Below are 15,776 nucleotides of genomic sequence, written 5' to 3'. Positions count from 1 at the left end.
GGGGTCAAAAACAAGGTCACCTGATCAAATCAAAGGAAAAGCTTGCTAACACTCTTGAGGCCACATTTATGACCCTTCATGAAACATGGCAAGAATGTTTATCCTGATGATTCATAGGCCAAGTTCGAAACCGGGCCATGTGGGGTCACAATCTAGGTCACCACTCAAATCAAAAGAAAAGCTTGCAAACACTCTTGATGCCATATTTATGACCCTATCTTCATGAAACCTTGTCAGAATGTTTATCTTGATGATTCCTAGGCCAAGTTTGAAACTAGGTCATGTGTGGTCAAAAACTAGGTCATCCGCTCAAATCAAAGTAAAAGCTTGTTATCACTCTAGAGGCCATATTTATGACTCTGTCTTCGAAAAACTTGATCCGAATGTTTATCTTGATGATTCCAAGGCCAAGTTTAACAGGTGAGCGATATAAGGTCATCATGACCCTCTTGTTTATTGGACGTGGTGTATTCTGCTGTAAGTAAAGAGGCGTGATATAGTTTTATAAAGGTGTGTAGTTTGCAAAATGAAGAAAATGATACATCAATAATAGCCATGTAGAACAAAATTTGGGCAGGGAGGGATTAGCATAGTAAAATCTATTTTCTGCTAACTAAATGGGCACTTTAAAATGAAATTTAGATGCCTTTTTTTTTTTTCAAGAAATACACTTGGTCATTTTCTAACATAAAGCTAATTATTCTTTTACAAATGACTGTCTATGTGTGGCAGCTCTAAGAAGATTGTTAATTTTATACAGAACATATAGCATTTATTTACTACTGCCCTACCTTTATTGGATTAGGGTTTGGAGACACTTACACAGTAGTGGATCTAGGCCTTTAAAGTCTGAAGCACCTATATTCAACTTGCTTTTTGTCCGTACCATTTTGTATTTTATGTATGTTATCTTTTTTTTGGCGGGTGGGGGGAGTATCACTTCTTCTCCCCATTTTACGAGCCCTCACCTATTTTTCACAAATGCACGCCCGTTTTGACCCATTCCCATACATGTATATCCTCTCACTACGGTTCCAGTTTGTGGATGGCTTTGACTGTGTTTTTTGTTTAAAATTATGCTTCCAGGGATTCTACTCTTTAAATTTTATTTTGCATCATCTTCTATGATATATGTGATTATAAAAACAAATTGATGTTTTGTTTAAGAGCGAAGCGACTATATCTTCATTCGGGGATATACTGATATTTACGGATATTTATCCGTCTCCAGGATACATTGTAAAAGTGCTTTGTTTAACATAAGTGGAAAATGAGAGATAGTTTAAAGCAGTTTTGGGGCCAAATTTCGGACCCCGATTTTTGGCATGCAATTAATGCTAGGATGGTCCTAGACGCCAAAGCACCAATTAACTTTTCGATATAGGCAGTGAAACTTACGGGAATAGGACCCTCCCAAATCGGCGAATTTTCCTACTAGAGGCAGCAGGAAAAATAGCAGTTTTGGGGCCAAATTACGGACCCCGATTTTGGCATGCAGTTGATGCTAGGATGGTCCTAGACGCCCAAGCACCAATTAACTTTACGATATAGGCAGTGAAACTGGCGCGAATAAGACCCTCCCAAATCGGCGAATTTTCCTACGAGGGGTATCAGAAAAATTGCAGTTTTGGAGCCAAATTTCGGACCCCGATTTTTGGCATGCAATTGATGCTAGGACGGTCTTAGACGCCCAAGCAACAATTAACTTTTCGATATAGGCAGTGAAACTGGCGGGAATAGGACCCACCGAGATCGGCGAATTTTCCTACGAGGGTTATCAGGAAAAATAGCAGTTTTGGGACCAAATTTCGGACCCCGAGTTTTAGCATGCAATTGATGCTAGGCTGGTCCGACCATCCAAGCATTAATTAACTTTTCGATATAGGCAGTGAAACTGGCGGGAATAGGACCCTCCCAAATCGCCAAATTTCCTATGAGGGGTTATCAGGAAAAATAGCAGTTTTGGGGCCAAAATTTGATGTAAAGGTCCTGGCCAAGATTAGGTAGGGTAGCCCTACAGGGTCATACTATTAAGATGACCGGGCAGCGTTTGTTAATAGAACATATTACTATTTGAACCATGGTTACTTATTTATTTATTTTATTGTGTTTAACGTCGCACCGACACAATTACAGGTCATAATATTATGGCGACTTCCCAGCTTTTATGTTGGAGGAAGACCCCAGGTGCCTAAACCATGTTTAAGTCTGGAAGGTTTTCGACCTAGTTTGAGCCCATAAGGCAATGAAATATAGACATACCATAAATGAACGTGTAGTTATGAGTCTGAGCAAGATCAGATACTTGGACGGATCTAGATTTTGAGGAGAGGTCATAGAAGGTGACCGGGAAGTATTCAAACTTAAAATATTTCACTAGTTTGACCATATCTGGAAGGTTTACGACCAAGTTCGAGCCCCTACCACCTGAACATGTAAATGAAGGTATATATCCTGGATACAGCTTGGAATCCGGAGTAGTCCTAGGGGCTATGGTAGGTCATACATTGATGTATGGTAGTATACGTTCAAGTCCCTACATGTTGGGTACAATATATCGATGTGTGGGCTTCGAAGAGTCAAAAGTCGTCAATTACATTTTTGGCCTTTGACAGATCGGGGACAGACGTTCAAATTTTGCGGATAAAAGGGAAAGATAGTAACTCGAAATTTCGACTTAATTTACTATCTCGAAATTTCGACTTACGTAACTCAAAATTTCGAGTCAATAAAAAAAACGCACCTGGCACTAATGCTCTTCCATATATTTACACTCAAACTATTACCAGAATATATTTACTGAAGCAACAAAGTTTTCAGTTTTTGTTTTTCCTGATCAGTACAGGTCCCGACATGGCGAGAAATGCTGATTTTGAAGGGTAGCGTTTCTGGCCGTTTCTGTACTTATATCTGAAAGTTGGTGAATGTTTGGTCTTCTAGGACCATCCTAGCATGAAACGCAAGCAAAAAATCCGGGTTGCCAAAATCACCCCAAAACTCGAATTTCTTACAGGGTCCGACCTGGCGAGAAATGCCGATTTTGAAGGGTAGCGTTTCTGTACTTATATCTGAAAGTGGGTGAGAGCTAGGTCTTCTAGGACCATCCTAGCATGAAACGCAAGCGAAAAATCCGGGTTGCCAAAATCACCCCAAAACTCGAATTTCTTACAGGTCCCGACCTGGCGAGAAATGCCGATTTTGAAGGGTAGCGTTTCTGGCCGTTTCTGTACTTATATAGTGGGTGAGTGGTTGGTCTTCTAGGACCATATCCTAGCATGAAACGCAAGCAAAAAATCCGGGTTGCCAAAATCACCCCAAAACTCGAATTTTTTACATGTCCCCGACCTGTCGAGAAATGCTGATTTTGAATGGTAGCGTTTCTAGCCGTTTCTGTACTTATATCTGAAAGTGGGTGAGTGCTTGGTCTTCTAGGACCATCCTAGCATGAAACGCAAGCCAGAAATCCCGGTTGCCCAAATCACCCCAAAACTCGAATTTCTTACAGGTCCCGACCTGGCGAGAAATGCCGATTTTGAAGGATAGCGTTTCTGGCCGTTTCAGTACTTATATCTGAAAGTGGGTAAGTGCTTGGTCTTCTAGGACCATCCTAGCATGAAATGCAAGCAAAAAATCCGGATTGCCCAAATCACCCCAAAACTCGAATTTCTTACAGGGTCCGACCTGGCGAGAAATGCCGATTTTAAAGGGTAGCGTTTCTGGCCGTTTCTGTACTTGTATCTGAAAGTGGGGGAGTGCTTGGTCTTCTAGGACCATCCTAGCATGAAACGCAAGTAAAAACTCCTGGTTGCCAAAATCACCCCAAAACTCGGATTTCTTACAGGTCCTGACCTCGCGAGAAATGCCGATTTTGAAGGGTAGCGTTTCTGGCCGTATCTGTACTTGTATCTGAAAGTGGGTGAGTGCATGGTCTTCTAGGACCATCCTAGCATGAAACGCAAGCAAAAAATCCGGGTTGCCAAAATCCCCCCCAAAACTCGAATTTCTTACAGGGTCCGACCTGGCGAGAAATGTCGATTTTGAAGGATAGCGTTTCTGGCCGTTTCTGTACTTATATCTGAAAGTGGGTGAATGTGCTTGGTCTTCTAGGACCATCCTTGCATGAAACGCAAGCAAAAAATCCGGGTTGCCAAAATCACCCCAGAACTCGAATTTCTTACAGGTCTCGACCTGGCGAGAAATTTCAGGTTACCAATTATTTCAATTTTACCCTGTAACATCCGTTTGGTTTTGGACATGAAGTCATGTAAAGTGTCTTCCTTGAAGAAAAGTAAATATTAGTTTTACAAATATGTGTCCGTCTTCAAGACGCACTCAACAATTTGAATATTAACACTCTAGAAAAGTCACAATTTTAGTCCAGCCTGATGAAACTCAGTCAGAATATTACTCCACTAAAGTCTCAAATGAGTTCTTAACTGGGCCATCTGGCGTTAAAAACTAGGTCACTATGTCAAATAATAGAAAACCTTATTAATACTCTATGACATCTTCTTAAATCGTTTTCAGAATGTTTGTCTGAAATCTTAAAATTAATTCGAAACTGAGTAACATAAGATGAGAATTTTAACTAGGTCAAATCACAGGTGGCAGTATCATTGATTGGTCACCCCCTCCCCACCCTAAGACCCCTGATACAACCCTGAAAAAAAGATTCTTACATTCTCAGGCATTCATTTATAACCACGCCCTACATTATTCCTGATACAACCCAGAAAAAAAATCTCAACTATCAAAATCTCACTTAGGGTTTGATCAAAGAAAAACATTGTTCACACTGTAGAGAACACATTTAAATTTTTTGATCTTCATAAAGCTCCGTCAGAATGCTTTTCTCTTTTAAATCTAAGTCAGGTTCAAAACTGGGTTACATGAGGTCTTGTTATCACTCAGAAGGCCATGTGTTTTCATAACGCTTTTCAGAATGTTTGTCTGTATGAAATAGGTTATTTTTCCAGTTTTTTTTTTGTCCAGGGGTTGTCACTCATTGGATAGCCGATTGTGATCGTACATACTATTCAAACTTTAAAGTAAAAAAGGAAGTGCAGCATGTTAACAGTCATGTCAATGAATAATCTTATTTTTTTGGCATTTTGCATTAATAATAGGAAGGATGAGAAATAGCAGCTTTCTGCACACTTTCTCTGCATCTTTATGTCTGTGCATTAAAAATTTATCCAGATGATATCAGAATGATTGTCTTGCTGTATGCGAAAATGTAAATGAAATGTGTTTATGTGAGGTTATACATAATATGCTGTGAGTATTTTTGCTTTTTATCTTGCTTTGTGAGAAAAATTAGAAGGCTGTGCTCAGCTGGTAAGTTTTGTAGATATTCAGCAGCTATTAAACGTAAAACATGTTTCAACAATTTATTGAAGGACTGTTACAATGCTAAATTGGTGTCCTTGGCTGAATGGTTGAGGTAACTAACTTAAAAATATACTTGCCCCTCAGCTGAGTTCTGCGTAGTTTAAAACCCTTTCTCGTAGAATTCCTTATGTGATGAAACCATCCAGCTGGCCCAAGGAAGCAGTTCTAAGTATAATCCAGGTGCCCATTCATGCATGAAACAATCAGCAGGGGGCACCTGGGGTCTTCCTCCCCCACGAAAAGCTGAAAAAGTCACCATATGACCAAATTATGTCTGTGTGACTGAAATAGACAGTTGGCTGACTTGGAAAAGAGGCCTGGTTAACAAATCCGTAGGCATTTTTTAGTACAATATGGTATCATACCTTAAAAGGTTCGTTATTCTTTCTTCTATTCAACCAGGGTGGATACCAGGCTCAAAAATCCATTTTTATTTTTTGTGAGGCCCCAAAAGGGGACAATTAGTTGGGTTTTTTTTTCTCAATTTTAAGGGAAATTAAAGAAAATTTTCATTTTTATCATTATTTGATGAAATGTGTGTCTGTTTTAGATTAAATGTATTGTAATGTGAACAAAAATGTTCATCACACTAATTGTTTTAGAATTTTAGGCCCATTACAGGGATTTTAAAGAAATATTTTGAATTTTTTTATCGGTATAGCATAATTTAGAAGTATATTGTTTTTACTCTATTTGTGAAATCTCTACGATAGTAAGGTTGAGTATATAAGGTTCAGGTGTGTAACAGGCATTCTAATACACAAAATAATAAAAAGGCACCACTATAGGGTCATGTTATTGTAGAATAATTGATATGCGAATGTTAAAGTTTGTTGGATAAAAATGGCAAATTTTCCTCTTCTTTCATATTTTGTAAACCATAAAATTTACCAGAATATTTTCTTCACAGCAATTTAATTTTTGTTCTTAAGTGGTTATTTTTCACCCCTTCCCCATTTACCCCCCCCCCCCCCCCCCCCCCCCCCCCCCCCCCCCCCACCAAAAAAAAAGGCTCCAAATGGGTTTAAATTATTCACATTTCATGATAATTTAGATTAATAAGTAATTATTAGTTAACAGAATCATTGCTGAAATATATTTAGCATATGACGATTTATGATTCACCATTTTATATGTATGGTGGTATTCACATCTCTTCAATAGGATGTAAGTGGAACTATATGCCATAGTATAAATATAGCTCAAAGACCAGAGTATTCTTAAATGTGTGCCCTCTTGATATACTAGTAGCAAGCCTACACTTATATTCATTGGCAATGTCACCTACACATGTTTCTTTATTCATCTGATCTCTTGTAACATTGGAATATACCCCAAACAACAATCAGATCACTTGATTCAGCTAGCCAGAGAGACAAGTCAAAGACATTTTTAACCAATTTGTTATCAGCGGAGCAGTTGTCAAGTATTTAGGTTTCCGCTGCTCATTATGGTGGTCAGCATTTCATGTACCACACCAGTCCTGATGTGTGTCCACTTCAGTAAATGTCACAATGACACTGCACAGCTGATAGTTACATTTTATTATTGTAAGTATTTCATTACCTGAAAAGGATAACTGATGTTCATGTCAACATGTAGCGCCTATATTCCCAAGCAGCTACGTTTTTGGTAGGTGGTGTTTATGAAGTAGCCACAAATGGGCTAGAAAGTTCTAATATTTTAAAAAATAATATAAATCATTAGTATTTTGTGTAATTTTGTGCCTTGCAGATTGTAGATATCGGCTCTTCTTTGTCCTCATATACTCACCTCTATTCATGCTATAGGAACAAGAATGTTGAGGACTTGTTCAATCTGTTTGTTTACATTTTTGATAATAGATTAAGTATATATATTTTGTTGTTCGTTATTAACGATAGTTATACTTATAAGGATTCCTGAAAGTAAGCATTATTATGTACAAATGACTGCATGAAATGATTTTCCTGGCACCTTAATTAGTGATGGTCAGGGCTGGATTCCAACCTAAGGGCCCTCCATGTAGTTTCAGCTCAACATTAAAAAATTGTTAATGGTCATTTTTTCAGTTCTAGGCTTCTTATGCTCTAGAAGTCTATTTTGCTCAGGTTAAAAGAACTGAGTGCATGTCTTAATAGTTGTTAGGCTTACTTTGTATCTAAATTTACAGAAACATTTTGTATTGTACATACTTTGCCATTACGTCTTTTATTTACACTGTTATGCAACTCTGAAAAGTTGGAAGGATTAGGAGAAAGGTTTACATCACTTTTTACTGGTTTAATTTCCAAGTTGTGTTTTTGCAACGGACAGTTCCAAATCTGTGCTCCACTTTGTTCTTTTGTGTGTTCGTATCTTTCTCGTTGTTTATATATTTTACTTTGTTCATGTATATTAAGTGTAAAGTTAATCATGTACACATCCATACAATCACTGATATGGGGTTTTTGTTTGAGGGGGAGGATCTTTCTTCGAACGTAGTTTTTCTTAAAGAATATTTTTTGTCTAGCCTTGTGCGTTGAAAATACTCTCAAAAAGTAAAAATGCAACATCCATTCTTTAGGACAGTCTAAGCATGACTTGTGTTACATGAGCATATGGCGCCTGTGTTGTAACTCATTTCACTACCACTAAATACTGAAGATACCCTATTACCAGGGGTGGTATAGTACGTCATCAACAGGTGCGCGCAACACTTCCCGATGCGGCTTTTTTGTGTCAAAACATCTCGATTCGGTGAGTAAACTTGCAATTATTACATTGATAAATAATAGTTTCGGAAATGACATATAGTCGAAAGTACCCGCACATGCGTCTAGTTTATCATTTACGTTTGCATTTTTCAAGAAAGCCTTCCGTTTAAGAGAACATTCGTGCACAATGCACTTCATGGAAACACTTCCCTATTCACCACACCGTATCATGTCGCATAACAAGAGTTTACATGCATTTCTGATAAATCCAAGCATCGACGGGTATTCTTTTATGGTAAACAGATGTCAGTGATACCTTGATTAGTCACTGGAATCTAAACTTTCCGAAAAATCAGTAAACTAAAATTTCGCCTTCCCGGTTCACCAACTGAATTGATGTCCTTCCCGGCTCACCAATTTCCAACATGACTAATATCGGGCTGTAAATGTGATCACGCTTGCCTGGAAGTTCTATAGTTTTATCAAAGAGCTATAAAATAATGTAAATGTATTTTATAGTTCTTTGGTTTTATTAATTCGAATAACTAATTGTTAGAGTGCTTGCACTAGATGGTTCGTAAACTTCATTTAAGCATTTGAAGATAATATTGAAAGAACGAGGTATATCTTGAACATATGTTGTATACTATATAGAAACGTGCATATGTATGATATATGTTCTATCATGTCCTTATATTTGTTATTTTAGGTACATGAAAGATGAAAAAGGAAACAAAACTTCTAGTCTGCATCAATGGAATTGTCAATATATGTTAAAAAGTATTGCTGAGTGATCGGCATGCAAGACATAATTGAGGTATTATATTTTCCAAAAGCTATACGACATAATATTTGAGAAGTGGAGAATATCCTCTAACGGAATTACCCAAGACTAGGATTTCAACGCTCAACTAGGTCTCCGTACCGAACACGACTATGTCGGTTGCTGTTTGAAGGTATGGATATAAAGAACTGATTTAATTTCAATAATGTTACAGTAGATAAACCTTAATAAGGGGAATAGTTAGATAGGCACTTCGACATATGATAATATAAATAGAAAGTATTTTGGAAACCAAGTTAGCTTGTTACTAAAATTATTTTTTCATGATAACAATATATGGCGTGTCATCGAAAATAGTCGAGTATAATGGCTTTGATTCCGAACTTGAGTTCAAGGCAAGACTCGATGAGACGAATAAGAATATGCATTGATAATATGCTAAGTAAAGCAAAATTATATAGTTAAATTATTATCATGTGCTGTTTTTTAAAGGAGCAACCTTTTAATATATTTTTAAAGGTATAAAGTCGCACCAATGCAGTTTAGTTTTTAATGATATGCTACTATTTAATTTTGTTTAACGTTTCAGGGCCACGTGATCATCACAATTGCTCGGGAAAATGAGAAATTACTGTATCGCACCAACGAAATGTTCTTATTAAGGAGTTTTAGATGTGCGCAGGGAAAAAACAAGAGAGACTGCAACCGAAATTTAATTACCATGTAGTAGAATGGGACATCGACTGAATCTACACTAGAAAGCGGTTCAGGATTAAATATTTGACTAATGTTCAGATTTTGCCTGCAAATCTTAGTGCACCCAATTACATGTTAAAACTCGAAGTGAGCTTGAACAGTGGTAGAACAATTTTACTCGCAATGTAAATTATTTTACTTTTCTTAAACTGTTTAGTTGTTGAAAATGTTGTTGTATAAAAGATTATTTAAAATAGAAAATTTTACTATTTTTTTTGTTATTTTACCCTTACACAGTGGAAGCCGTTGTGACATAAAAATACGCAAATACACTTTCAAGACATAGCAACATTTTCCATTTTCCTTTTTATCAGCTAATGTTATATTGTCACAAATTGACATACGGGCCTTATTTTATCTGTATTGTAAATGCAGGTATTGCATCATCTTTTTGAAAATTTTTGAGTTATTGAGGTAAATGTCAGATTTCACGCATGAAATACCTCTCATGTTTTTCTGTATTTCATAACTTAAATTTCCATGTAAATTTCATTAAATTCGGTTCAGTAATAAGAAAGTTGATATTTTATAAACTTCAGTAATTTATGTTTTTATCCCCAAAACCACTATAATGGGCCTCAAATTGTCAATTTAAATTCGCGCCAAAGTAGTTAGATTCCCCGGCTATATCGTGAATCCCGTGGAAACACAAATAGTCGGAGTCCACGGCTTAGCCGTGAATCCCATGAAATTTAGTATTTGGCGGGACATTACCCTTTAAATAGACTGGACTAGATATGCCTTGCGCACACCACCTTACGACTTTATAGACGAATCTATGTCTGAATTATTTTCTTGCTAGAAATTTATGCTCGATCGAGGTAAGAAATTTATTTGTTAGATTTTTGTATGATTTTTGCATTACGATTTTTATTTGGTAAATTTTTGTTCATTCTACAGAATTCTGTAACATTTACATTTCGGCATATGATTTTAGCTAGTTTCGGTATGTCAGGATGATTTATTAAATTTTTCAGACTTTTGTAAATTATTTCGAAAGAGGAATCTAAAATGTTTCATTTATATAAGATGTAAAATTTGTACTGAAATTTGTAACATGATATTTATAAAGTACTTTGTTTCAAAAACTTATGTCAAACATTTTGTTAATTATGGAACGCCATTACTGCATTGTATTGTTATGTATAAATCTATATGGCAAGTCTAGTGCCATGTTTGTAATATATTATTGTAATTTGTAATTGTGTGCCAGTCTATAGCACATCTAATAAATGTCCGTTGTAGTGTATGGCATTAGATATTATATGGATGCCAACTATCATATAACGTTTGATTTATATTGAATTTTGTTAATTTGTAGTTGTAAATAATAGCTGCAGTTTATCATGTCCGTATCTATAATGTTTCATCATATACTTTTCATATCATTTCATACTTTAACTTTAGTCTTTTAAGCAAGTAATTTTTGTAATAATGGAAGTAATAAGTGACGTATTTTTAATCATGTGACGTTTGAACTTAGTAGCACATATATTTTGTATAAGTAGCACGTATTATTTATGGGAGCCTACGGAGGTATGGTGTACCCAAAGGAGCAGTTTTATGCCCTGACTTATTTGTTTTGCTATGGTGCTTACCATATGTTATATATTTTAGCTTCTTCCGCCAGACGATTTTTCCTGGTGATGTCATAACCCGGAAGTACAATGCCCGAGGTTCACTTGTCTTTACTCGCCTGGATGTGATATTCCCAGCGCAGAGCTTTCGTCCCATGGTTGTGCCGTAAACCGCAAAGACGATGATTTTTGTTATCCTCTGAAGTCAGCTCAGGGATGCAATCACCTACCACCATAGGGAGCCAACACGGAATCAACGTATTCACGGTTTAAAGGGACTGAATTTAGAGATCTGTTTTGTTTGTGCTACTTATAAGTTCACAATTACATTAAAGACCTGTGTCACGTCAGATTAGAATGGACTATAAGAACTTTTGTATCTAGAGATACTGAACTTTTTTTTTTCTTTCTTATAATCAGTTTTTTTTCTTCATATCATCTATTCATTGTTAATAATCATCTTATGTAAATAAATTTGTAAATATTGTAAAGGGTGTTGATTTGTTTTGATGGTTACTGTCGCCGGTACGGCCTTTCCTGTCACATATATATTTACACAAATCAACGAAAGTAGATTTATTACTTGATTGTAGCAATTCTAAATTTTATACACACTTATACGAATATAATGATAACGTTTCATTAACTTTGGACGTAATTCTTTATAACTCAACATTTAAACAAGAGCTGTCGGATGACAGCGTGCTCGACTATTCGAAAAATATTCCTGTACTTGTGAATTTTGATTTAATCAAATAGTCTTGCACTAAATGGCAATGTGTGACCATGCTGGCAAATATGTTATGTTATATGTTAGGCAAAATATGGACTTTTATGAAAAATTTAACAAATTTCCAAGTCCAAAAAGGGCCATAATTCAGTCAAAATAGTTGACAGAGTTATGTACTCCCGCCTACAGATGGATATCATATTGATAAACCAGTGTTAAAAGTTTCAAAGCCACAGTTCAAATACTTTTGACAGAACGCTGACTTGAAAGAAAACCTGAACAAATTTCAAAGTTCAAAAAGGGCCATAATTCAGCCAAATCAGTTGTCAGAGTTAAGTACTCTTGCCTACAGATGGAAATCATGATGATAAACAAGTGTTTAAAGTTTAAAAGCCATATGTCAAATAATTTTGACAAAACATGTTCATGTACGAAAACAGAACCAATTTCCAAATCCAAAAAGGGCCATAATTCAGCCAAAATAGATAAGCAGAGTTATGTACTCTTGTCTACTGATAGAGACTATTATAATGAAAAAGTTATAAAAGTTTCAAAGCCATATGTCAAACACTTTACACAAAATATGAACTGGTACGAAAAATTTAACCAAGATTTCTATGTCAAAAGGGGCCATAATTCAGCCAAAATCCTTGATGAAGTTATGTACTCTTGCCTATAACTGAACATGGTAATGGTTAACAAGTGTTGAAAGTTTCAAAGCTTTATCTCAAAAGACTTTGTCAAAATGTGGACTGGTACAAAAAATTTAACCAAGATTTCTAAGTCAAAAAGGGGGCATAACTCAGCCAAAATCCTAGATGGAGTTACGTACTCTTGCCTATAACTGGACATGGTGATGGTAAACAAGTGTTGAAAGTTTCAAAGCTTTATCTCGAAAGACTTTGTCAAAATATGAACTGGTACGAAAAACTTAACCAAGATTTCTAAGTCAATAGGGGTCATAATTCAGTCAAAATGCTTGACAGAGTTATGTACTCTTGCCTACAACTGGACATGGTGATGGTAAACAAGTCTTGAAAGTTTCAAAGCTTTATCTCAAAAGACTTTGTCAAAAAGTGGACTGGTACGAAAAACTTAACCAGGGTGTGACGCCGACGCCGACGCCGACGCCGACACCGACGCCGACGCCGTGGTGAGTAGGATAGCTCTACTTATTCTTCGAATAGTCGAGCTAAAAAATGAAATTCACCTTAAGTTTCATTGAGATCGCATATCTGACAAATTCGTTCCACATTGTATGCTTGAATTTTCTTCGATCAAGAAGTAGTGTACATCTCTATGTCACATATTCTCAACAATTGGAAATATTCAGACACGACAGGGAACCCTAAAATAATTACAAAACTTTTATGGTAATTTTAGTGTAAAAGAAAAACGATAAAAGACTATTGGTAATTTATTATCACATATTCTAAAACGCACAATATCCTCAACAACTTCTTATTATGAAATTAAAGGTGTTTTATTTTAAATGGCCTTTGTTTTCATCCACATTCTGAATAGACGACAGCAGCTTTCTGTGGAAAAAATGTCAAAGAATATGTCAACATCTACAGAGGAAGGAATTACACGGAAAAGAAAGCTCTGAATGTAATTGATAAGTTATCATTAAAACCAGTTATTGCCATGATATACACCATGTACATGTTTTTGTAATTATGAAAATTATAAAAAGGTTGAAGTGGAGATGCACTGCCTGTACTTCAAAATCAACATAAATCAGAATATAATAACTCTTGAAACCATTAAACTGGAAAATGTTGTGGTTTTGCGCAACTACACTAATTATAACTCAGAAATTTCATTAAAAACACACAAAAATTGATAAAGTGGCAATGTAGTATAATTCGTGAACGTTTATTGACCGAAACATAAAGATAACAAGAATATTTACATTGTTGTGTTTTACCCGTAATGAGCATTAGTGTCAACTACATTTCAAACAAAGTTTATTACTGCTGTTGCCTTTCATCAAAATCTGTCAAATGTTATTTAGAAGAAAGGAGAGGTACTGACAAGACTCTGTGACTTCAACACAGACAGACAAAACAAAAAATGTTTCAATAAAAATCACAATTGTTTGAAGTCGCGTAAAATCACATTAAATTCCGTCTACAAAAGCTGTTCATGGCTAGATATTGTACGGTAGTGGTCACACGTAACAGTGAACTGTTTTGAACGGTGTCTGCACATATTGCCAGTGTGTGAACCTCAAACAACGACTACTTTTGTGGTCTTCATTTCTGACTTTTTCACAAACATCCACAACAAGCGGGTATTGTCCTTTCTACAAGTCTGATTTTTTGACGTGTCATTTTATTTCCGAGAAATGCATGAATTACTATATGCAGTTTATGTTCATCTGTCTACGGATATCATACTGCTGACCCCCAAGTGTTTAGCTTCATAATTTAATTCTGATAAACAGAATATCTCAGGTGTTTCTGTTGTGATCTGAAAAAGAAAGAGTAAATATGTCATAATATAGCCCTTGAAGGTAAATTAAGCACTGTTTTTACTGACATAAACGTTCATTGCTGAATACTAGTTTTGCTGGTATGGCAACCGAAGTACCATGCGTCAAAATAAATTGAAAGGCTACATATAATTAAGTCAAACACGATGCCAAACGGGCGGTGAGCCGGGAAGTGCATCGTTTTACCTGGTGAACCGGGAAGGCGAAATTTTATATTACTGATTTCTTTGAAAGTATAGATTCCAATAATTAATTAAGGTATCACTGACCTCTGTTTGCTATAAAAGAACACCCGTCAAGGCATTTAGTCATTAGAAATGCATGAAAACTCTTTTTATGCGATATAATATGGTGTGGTGAATGGGGAAGTGTTTCCATGAAGTGCATTGTGCTCGAATGTTCTCTTAAACGTAAGACTTTCTTGAAAAATGCAAACGTCAGTGATAAACTAGAGACACATGCGGGTACTTTAGACTATATGTCATTTCCAAATCTATTCGTTACCAATGAAATAATCGCAAGTTTACTCACCGAATCGAAGTATTTTGACATAAAAAAGCCGCATCGGGAAGTGTTGCGCGCACCTTTTGATGACGTACTATACCACCCCTGATTACCCACTACAGATCTTTTTAACCTTTACAGTACCCTTTTATATTTTTTTAATTTTTTTTTTCTGTAAAAGATACCCTGGGATTTTCAGGCTGTATAATTATATATTTGAATATGAATAAAAATTACAATTTGAATATAATTATATAACAGTTACTGTATTTCACTATCCAGCCTTGAGAAATGACAGCTCAGGCTATTTTTAGCCTGCCGCTTCTCACAAAAGTGTGAAATCAGTACTGGTTGGGAACCATTTTCCGGACACATTTTCATATTTCGGCTCCATTAATTCTTAAAAAAATATTTGACATAAATGAAGTCCATACTGCACAAACTTCAGCCCCTTCTGCATCCGATGTTGTAATCAGCATCGCATTGTGACGTAAAATATGGGTTCCGTGGGGCCTCAAATGGGGTCACTAAAATGAGGTATTTTTCCCGCCAGGTAAACCAATTTCCGGACAAATATTTTGACGGTGTTTTGTTGTTAATTTGATATCAAAATAAGTAATTAAACTATTTCTACACATTTTTTAATCATTCATCTCTTCAAAATTGCACTTGAAACATAACCCGACGTTCAATAGCAGCTACGAAAGCAAACCGAGGTTGACTATAAAAAACTCGAATTTCGTCTAACACGAATCCGTGATAATTCCAATAGAAATAGAATAAAATTAGTGCAAAAATCGACAGCCCTGCATTTTACGTAACATTTAGCGTGAAATTAAAAGTAGAACAAGTTATCAGCAGA

The 15,776-nt window shown here is 36.0% G+C and overlaps 1 protein-coding gene and 1 long non-coding RNA gene across 3 annotated transcripts in view; one reads left to right on the top strand and one right to left on the bottom strand.

Annotated features, from left to right (window-relative positions):
* The first annotated feature begins 311 nt into the window (after positions 1 to 311).
* LOC123524075 (uncharacterized) overlaps positions 312 to 15,776 on the top strand; it is a 128,562-nt gene continuing 113,097 nt past the window's right edge. The window contains exon 1 of one of the 2 annotated variants that reach the window (XM_053539255.1): positions 312 to 420. The gene's annotated coding sequence lies outside the window, so the exon portion shown is untranslated. Of the gene's footprint in view, positions 421 to 5,135; positions 5,278 to 15,776 lie in introns of those variants that run through there. The other variant, XM_053539254.1, reaches the window with a different exon arrangement.
* LOC128555774 (uncharacterized) lies at positions 13,318 to 15,255 on the bottom strand. The gene is made up of 2 exons (XR_008370351.1): positions 14,942 to 15,255; positions 13,318 to 14,388 (listed from the first exon to the last, which is right to left on the bottom strand). It is a non-coding gene; the product is annotated as an uncharacterized LOC128555774 (long non-coding RNA).

Source organism: Mercenaria mercenaria, chromosome 3, assembly GCF_021730395.1.
Source record: "Mercenaria mercenaria strain notata chromosome 3, MADL_Memer_1, whole genome shotgun sequence".
Lineage (NCBI taxonomy): Eukaryota > Metazoa > Mollusca > Bivalvia > Venerida > Veneridae > Mercenaria > Mercenaria mercenaria.
This window is presented reverse-complemented; position numbering and strand designations above follow the sequence as displayed.